Source organism: Miniopterus schreibersii (assembly GCF_964146895.1).
Source record: "Miniopterus schreibersii genome assembly, chromosome: X".
NCBI lineage: Eukaryota > Metazoa > Chordata > Mammalia > Chiroptera > Miniopteridae > Miniopterus > Miniopterus schreibersii.
Window position 1 is genome coordinate 46,015,741 of NC_138104.1, and position 6,653 is coordinate 46,022,393.

The 6,653-nt window shown below is 32.8% G+C and overlaps 1 pseudogene across 1 annotated transcript; it reads left to right on the forward strand.

The window, feature by feature from the left end:
* Positions 1 to 491: 491 nt before the first annotated feature.
* LOC308551316 (ubiquitin-conjugating enzyme E2 N pseudogene) lies at positions 492 to 945 on the forward strand (annotated as a pseudogene). Its single transcript has one exon. The product of its transcript is annotated as a ubiquitin-conjugating enzyme E2 N pseudogene (transcript).
* Positions 946 to 6,653: the final 5,708 nt, after the last annotated feature.

Sequence of the window (6,653 nt, forward strand, 5' to 3'; positions counted from 1 at the left end):
ATCAGAAAAAATAGACTTATAAAGAAAGGCTATAACAAGAGACAAAGAAGAAATTTACGTAATGATAAATGATAAATCCAACATGAGGATTTAAACTTTGTAAACATATATGCATCCAACATAGGTGTACCTAAATATTTAAAGTAAATCTTGGTGGACTTTAAGGGAGAAATTGTCAGTAATGCAGTCACAGTAGGTGTTGGATAGATACATGAAAATACTGAAACTAGACCACCTCATTACATCATACACAAAAATAAACTCAAAATGGGTTAAAGACATAAATGTACAATTCAAAACTATAAAAACCTTTAGAAGAAAACTTAGACAGCAAAATCTTGAACATTATTAGTAGCAATATTTTTTTCTGATATATCTCCTTGGGCAAGGAGAGCAAAATAAAAATTAAAATTGACAAATAAGTGGAGCTTGGGATTTGAAGCCAGTGGAGCCAGAGACTAGACCAGAAGCGAAACTTGGGATCTGACAAGATGGCTGGGCCACCCTGCAGGATTATTAAGGAAACCCAGCGTTTGCTGGCAGAATCAGTTCCCAGCATTAAAGCAGAACCAGATGAGAGCAATGCCTGCTATTTTTACTTGGTCATTGCTGGCCCCCAGGATTTCCCCTTTGACGGAAGGACTTTTAAACTTGAACTATTCCTCCCAGAAGAATACCAGATGGCATCACCTAAAGTATGTTTCATGACTAAAATTTATCATCCTAATGTAGACAAGTTGGGAAGGATATGTTTAGATTTTTTGAAAGATAAGTGGTCCCTAGTGCTGCAGATTCTCATAGTTCTCCTATAGATTGAGATTTGTTAAACGCTCCCAATCCAGACAAACCATTAGCAAATGATGTAGCGGAGCAGTGGAAGACCAATGAAGTCCAAGGCATAGAAACAGAGCATGGACTAGGCTATATGCCAGGAATAATATTTAAATTGATCTGATCATTAAGTGTGCATCACCTCCTATTCTGCCAAGACTTCTTCCTTTTTTGTTTGCATTGAGTGGACACAGTCTTAGAAACATTACAGAATAAAAGCCCAGACTTCTTCAGTCTTTGGTGATTAAATGCACATTAGCAAATCTATGTATTGTCCTGATTCATTGTTATAAAGCATGAGCAGAGGCTAGAAATACCATATGGATTGTAGTGAAACATTTAAAAACAGTAACCCCTTTCTGCTTTTATTCATTTTCCCCATCATGGTTTAAATATAACGCACTGTGAATGAAGGTAGATGTCAGGGTTAGCTACAGGGGTGTAGGTGTTTTTATTTTTTATTATTTTGAGGGGGAGGTAGTTCAATATTAATTTTATGGGCTCCTTTCTCCCTTTCTATGGTGATCTAATTGCATTGGTCAAAAGCAGAAAATTAGTTCTTTAGAATATGCTCTCTAGCCAAATCTAACTTTATTTAGACACTGTAGATGGACAAGCTTGATTGAACCAAAATGGAAACATTAAACAAACACCATGCCTTCACTAATAACGTTGTGGCTTTGCTGTCAAATGTAAAATCTTCCATTCAAGAAATAGCTTGTGACTATTTTGTATGGCTTGTCTGGAAACTTCTGTAAATCTTATGTTTTAGTAAAATATATTTTTTTTGTTATTCTAAAAAATAAAATAAAAATTGGCAAATGACCTGAATAGACATTTCTCCAAAGAGGACATACATATATGTAAAGATAATAAAAATCGCTAATCATCAGAAAAATGCAAATTAAAACTACAATGAGATATCACCTTGCACCTGTCAAAATGCCTATCTTTATTAAATCCACAAATGACAAGTGTTGATGAGGATTTTGAGAAAAGAGAACCTTTGTGTACTGTTGGTGGGAATGCAGATTGGTGCAGCCACTGTTGAAAACAGCATAGAATTTTCTCAAAAAATGAAAAATGGAACTGCCTTAATACTGAATGAATCTACTTCTGGGAATATATCTGAAGATACCTGAAATATTGATTAAAAAAAATGTATCCCTATGTTCATAGTAGCATAATTTACAATAGCTAAGATTTAAAGCAGCCCATCTGTAGATGAGCAGACTGCAACTGAGCCATAAAAAACAAGGAAGTTTTACCATTTGTGACAGCATGGATGAGGTAGAGGATATTTTACTAAGTGAAATGTTCTAGTCAAAAAAGACAAATACCATATGATTTCATATATATGTGAAATCTAATGAACAAAATAAACAAACAAAATAGTAATACTCATAGATACAGAAAACAAATTGACAACTATCAAATGGGAGGGGGCTGGAGGGCTGGGTGAAATAGGTGAAAGGATTAAAAAAAACCCAACACACCTCATGGACAGAGACAACAGAATGGTGATTACCAGATGGAAGGAGGGTTAAATGTTGAGGGAAGGAGACTAGATTTGAATGGTGAGCACACATTGCAATGAGCGGATGATGTATTATCAAACTGTACACTTGAAACCTGTATAATTTTATTGACCAATGTAACTCCAATACATTTAATAAGATGATTTACAGTTGTTATTTATTTCAGATCTTTCTTCTGTTTAATAAATGCATCTATAACTATACATTTATGTTTTACTGTTTTTTTCTGTTGTATTTTCATTTTCTAAATATAATACACATTTCAAAGTGGTATTTTATTTATTATTGGTTACAGCATATTTTATTTCCATTAAATAAAATTTAAATTTACCATTTTTAAATTAGAGCAATGTACTTGAATATGTTTTATTAGTTTTTAAACTATTATTTTTAAATGTTGCAAAAAAGTGATTAAAATTATCTTTCAAATTCAACTTCATTTTGAGACTTGGTTTTTTAATTATTGTCATAGTTGAGAAATAATACTCAAATATATGCAAGCATCATGGACTACATTTAATCATTGAAGTAAATTTTTAACACCAAAATCATCTTGCATTTGTTTACATTGAAAAAAAATATGGCTATCAAATTTTTGTCTTCTGTGATCTCAGTTAGATATTCTTGCAAAACTAATTTGAAGATAATGCATTTTAATGCTTTTCATGAAGGCATTCAAAACCCACTGAAACTCTCAATTTGGAAGACTGAAAAACAGTCTTCAGATCTGAATATTAATAGCCATATACTTAGAAAATCTTCTTAAACAAAATCAATTAAAATGCTGAAAACATTTCCAAACATTTATTTCCACAACATTTTTTTTTCATACATAGTTTTTTTTCCTGGAAAATTTTTATTGACATATTATAAATATACAATATTCTGTTGGTTTCATATGCACATCATAATTATTGTATATGTATATACATTTCAAAATGATCCACACAGTAAGTATAGTTTCACCGATCACAATAAAATATTATTTCAATATTTTTAACTATATTATTTATGCTGTATATTCCATCCCATTAATTCATTTGTCTTGTTACTGGAAGTCTTTTTCTCTTAATTGGTATCACCTATTTCACCTGCTACCCAACTTATCTCCCATCTGGTAACCATCATTTTGTTTTCAGCATCTAAAAATTTGTTTCTGTTTTGCTTCATTGTTCCTTTTTTTTTTTAGATTCCACATATCAGTGAAACAATATGGTATTTGTCTTTCTTGTGTAACTTATTTTACTTAGCATATACTCTAGGTCCAACCATGCTTTTGCAAATGTCCAATTTTTACTATTTTTTATAGTTAAGTAATATTCCATCATACATATATATATGTGTATATATATGTGTATATATATATATATATATATATATATATATATATATATATATGATCATATATCACATATAAACAATATCACATATTGTTTATATTTTCCTATATTGATGGACACTTTGGTTACTTCCATACCTTTGCTACTGTAAATAATGCTGCAATAAACATAAGGGTGCATATATCTCTTCAACTTAATGTCTTTATATACTTTGGGTAGATACCCAAAGTGCAATTGTAGGATTATATGGTATTTCTATTATTAATACTTGGAGAAAACTTCATACAGTTTTTCATAGTGGTTGCACTAATATATTTCCCCACCAGTTGTGTATGACAGTTCCCTCCTCTCCACATTCTCACCTACACTTGTTATTTTTAATAATTTTGATAATTGCTTTTGTTGCAATTTCCAGAAAAGACTAGTTAAAAAATATTGCTAAGACTAATGTCAAAGAACTTCCCATTTTTTTTGGGGGGGGGGGTGGAGGTTTAGAGTTTTATGTTTTATATTCAGATATTTAATCCGTTTTGAATTTATTTCTGTAAATGGTATAAGATAGTGGTCCAGTTTTATTTTTTAGCATATAGTTGTCCAGTTCTCCAAATATTAAAAGACTTTTTATCACTATTGTACATTTTTGTCTCTTTTTAAAAATTTTTCTTTATTCTTGAAAGTATTACAGATGTCCCCTTTTCCCCCCCATTGATCCCCTCTACCTGACATCTGCTTCCACCAGGCCTTCTCCACACTATTGTCTGTGTCCATGGAATATGTATATAAGTTCTTTGATTAATCTGTCCCCAACCACTCACCCACACCCTCTGAGATTCCTCAGTCTTTTCCATACTTCTTATGTTTCTGGATCTATTTTGTTCATCAGTTTATTTTGTTCATTAGATTCCACATATGAGTGAGAGCATGTGATACTTGTCTTTCTCTAACATGGCTTAATTCACTTAACATAATCATCTCCAGGTCTCACCATGTTGTTTCAAAGTGTAAGAGATCCTTAACTTTTACAGTTGCATATTATTCCACAGTGTAAATGTCCCACAGCTTTTTATTCATTCATCTATTAATGGGCAATTGAGCTGTTTCCAGATCTTAGCTATTGTAAATTGTGCTGGTATGAACATAGGGGTGCATAAAATATTCCTGATTGGTGTTTAGGGTTTATTAGGATATACTCCTAGAAGTGGGCTCACTGGGTCAAATGGCAGTTCCATTTTTAATTTTTTGATGAAACTCCATGCTATTTTCCACAATGACTGCACCAGTCTGCATTCTCACCAGCAGTGTACTACAGTTCCCTTTTATCCACATACTTGCCAGCACTTGTTATTGTTCATGGCAGCCATTCTGACAAGTATGAGGTGATATTTCATTTTTGTTTTAATTTGCATCTCTGATGATTAGTGACTTTGAGAATTTTTTCATATCTCTCTTGGCCATTTGTATGTCTTCTTTGAAGAAGTGTCCATTTAGTTCCACTCTTATTCAACATAGTACTGGAAATAATAGCCACAGCGATCAGACAAGAAGAAAGAATAAAAAGGCATTCAAAGTGGAAAAGAGGAAGTAAAACTGTCATTATTCACAGATGACATACTGTACATAGAAAATTCTACAGGCTCTACCAAAAGAACTACTAGATTTAATAAATGAATTCAGCAATGAAGCAGGATGAAAATTAACATCCAGATATTGATGGCATTTTTATACACCAATAAAGAGCTGTCAGAAAGAGAAACTAAAAAAAAAAAAAAATCCCATTTACCATGGCAACAAAAATATTAAGACACTTAGGAATAAACTTTACTAAGGAGGTAAAAGACCTGTACTCAGAAAACTACAAGACTGGAAAGAGAAATAGAGAAAAATACAAACATCTGGAAGAATATACCGTCTTCATAGATTGGTAGAATTAACATCATAAAAATGTCCATACTGCTCAAAGCAGTCTATTAATTCTTTGCAATCCCTATTAAAATACAAAAAACCTATTTTACATATCTAGAACAAACACTCCAAAAATTTAAATGGAACCAAAAAGACTCCAAATACCCAAGGCAATCTTGAGAAATAAGAACAAAGTTGGAGAGAGAAGAATACCAGATATCAAGTTATACAACAAAGCCATCAAAACAACCTGGTACTGGCACAAGAACAAGTGTATAGATCAATGGAACAGAACAGAGAAACCAGAAATTGACCCAATTGTTTACACTCCATTACTATTTGACAAAGGAAGCAAGAGCATACAATGGAGTAAAGGCAGTCTCTTCCTCATGGTATGGGAGAACATGTTTGCCAAGGATACATGTGATAAGGGGCTAATTTCCAAAGTGTACAAAGAACTCATATAACTCAACAAGAAGACAAATAATCAAGATAAAAATGGGCAAAGGACCTGAATAGACACTTCTCCAAAGAGGACATACAGATGGCCAAAATACATATGAAAAAATGCTCAATGTTGCTAATCATCAGAGAGATGCAAATTAAAGCCACAGTCAGGTATCACCTCACACCTATCAGAATGGCTGCCATCTACAAATCAACAAATGACATGTGCTCACAAGGATGTGGGGAAAGGGGAATCCTGGTAGAGCTGGTGGAAATGCAGACTGGTTCAGCAACCTTTGAAAACAGTATGGAGTTTCCTCAAAAAAATTAAAAATGGAACTGCCTTTTGACCTAGTAATCCCACTTTTAGGACTATATCCTAAGAATCCTGGAACACTAATCAGAGAGAATATATGCACAGCTATGTTTATAGCAGCAAAATTTACAATAGCTAAGATCTGAAAACAGCCCAAGTGCCCATCACTAGATGAATGGATAAAAAAGCTATGGGACATTTACACCATGGAATACTATGCGGATGCGGCTGTAAAGAAGAAAGATCTCTTACACATTAGGACAGTATGGATAAACCTGG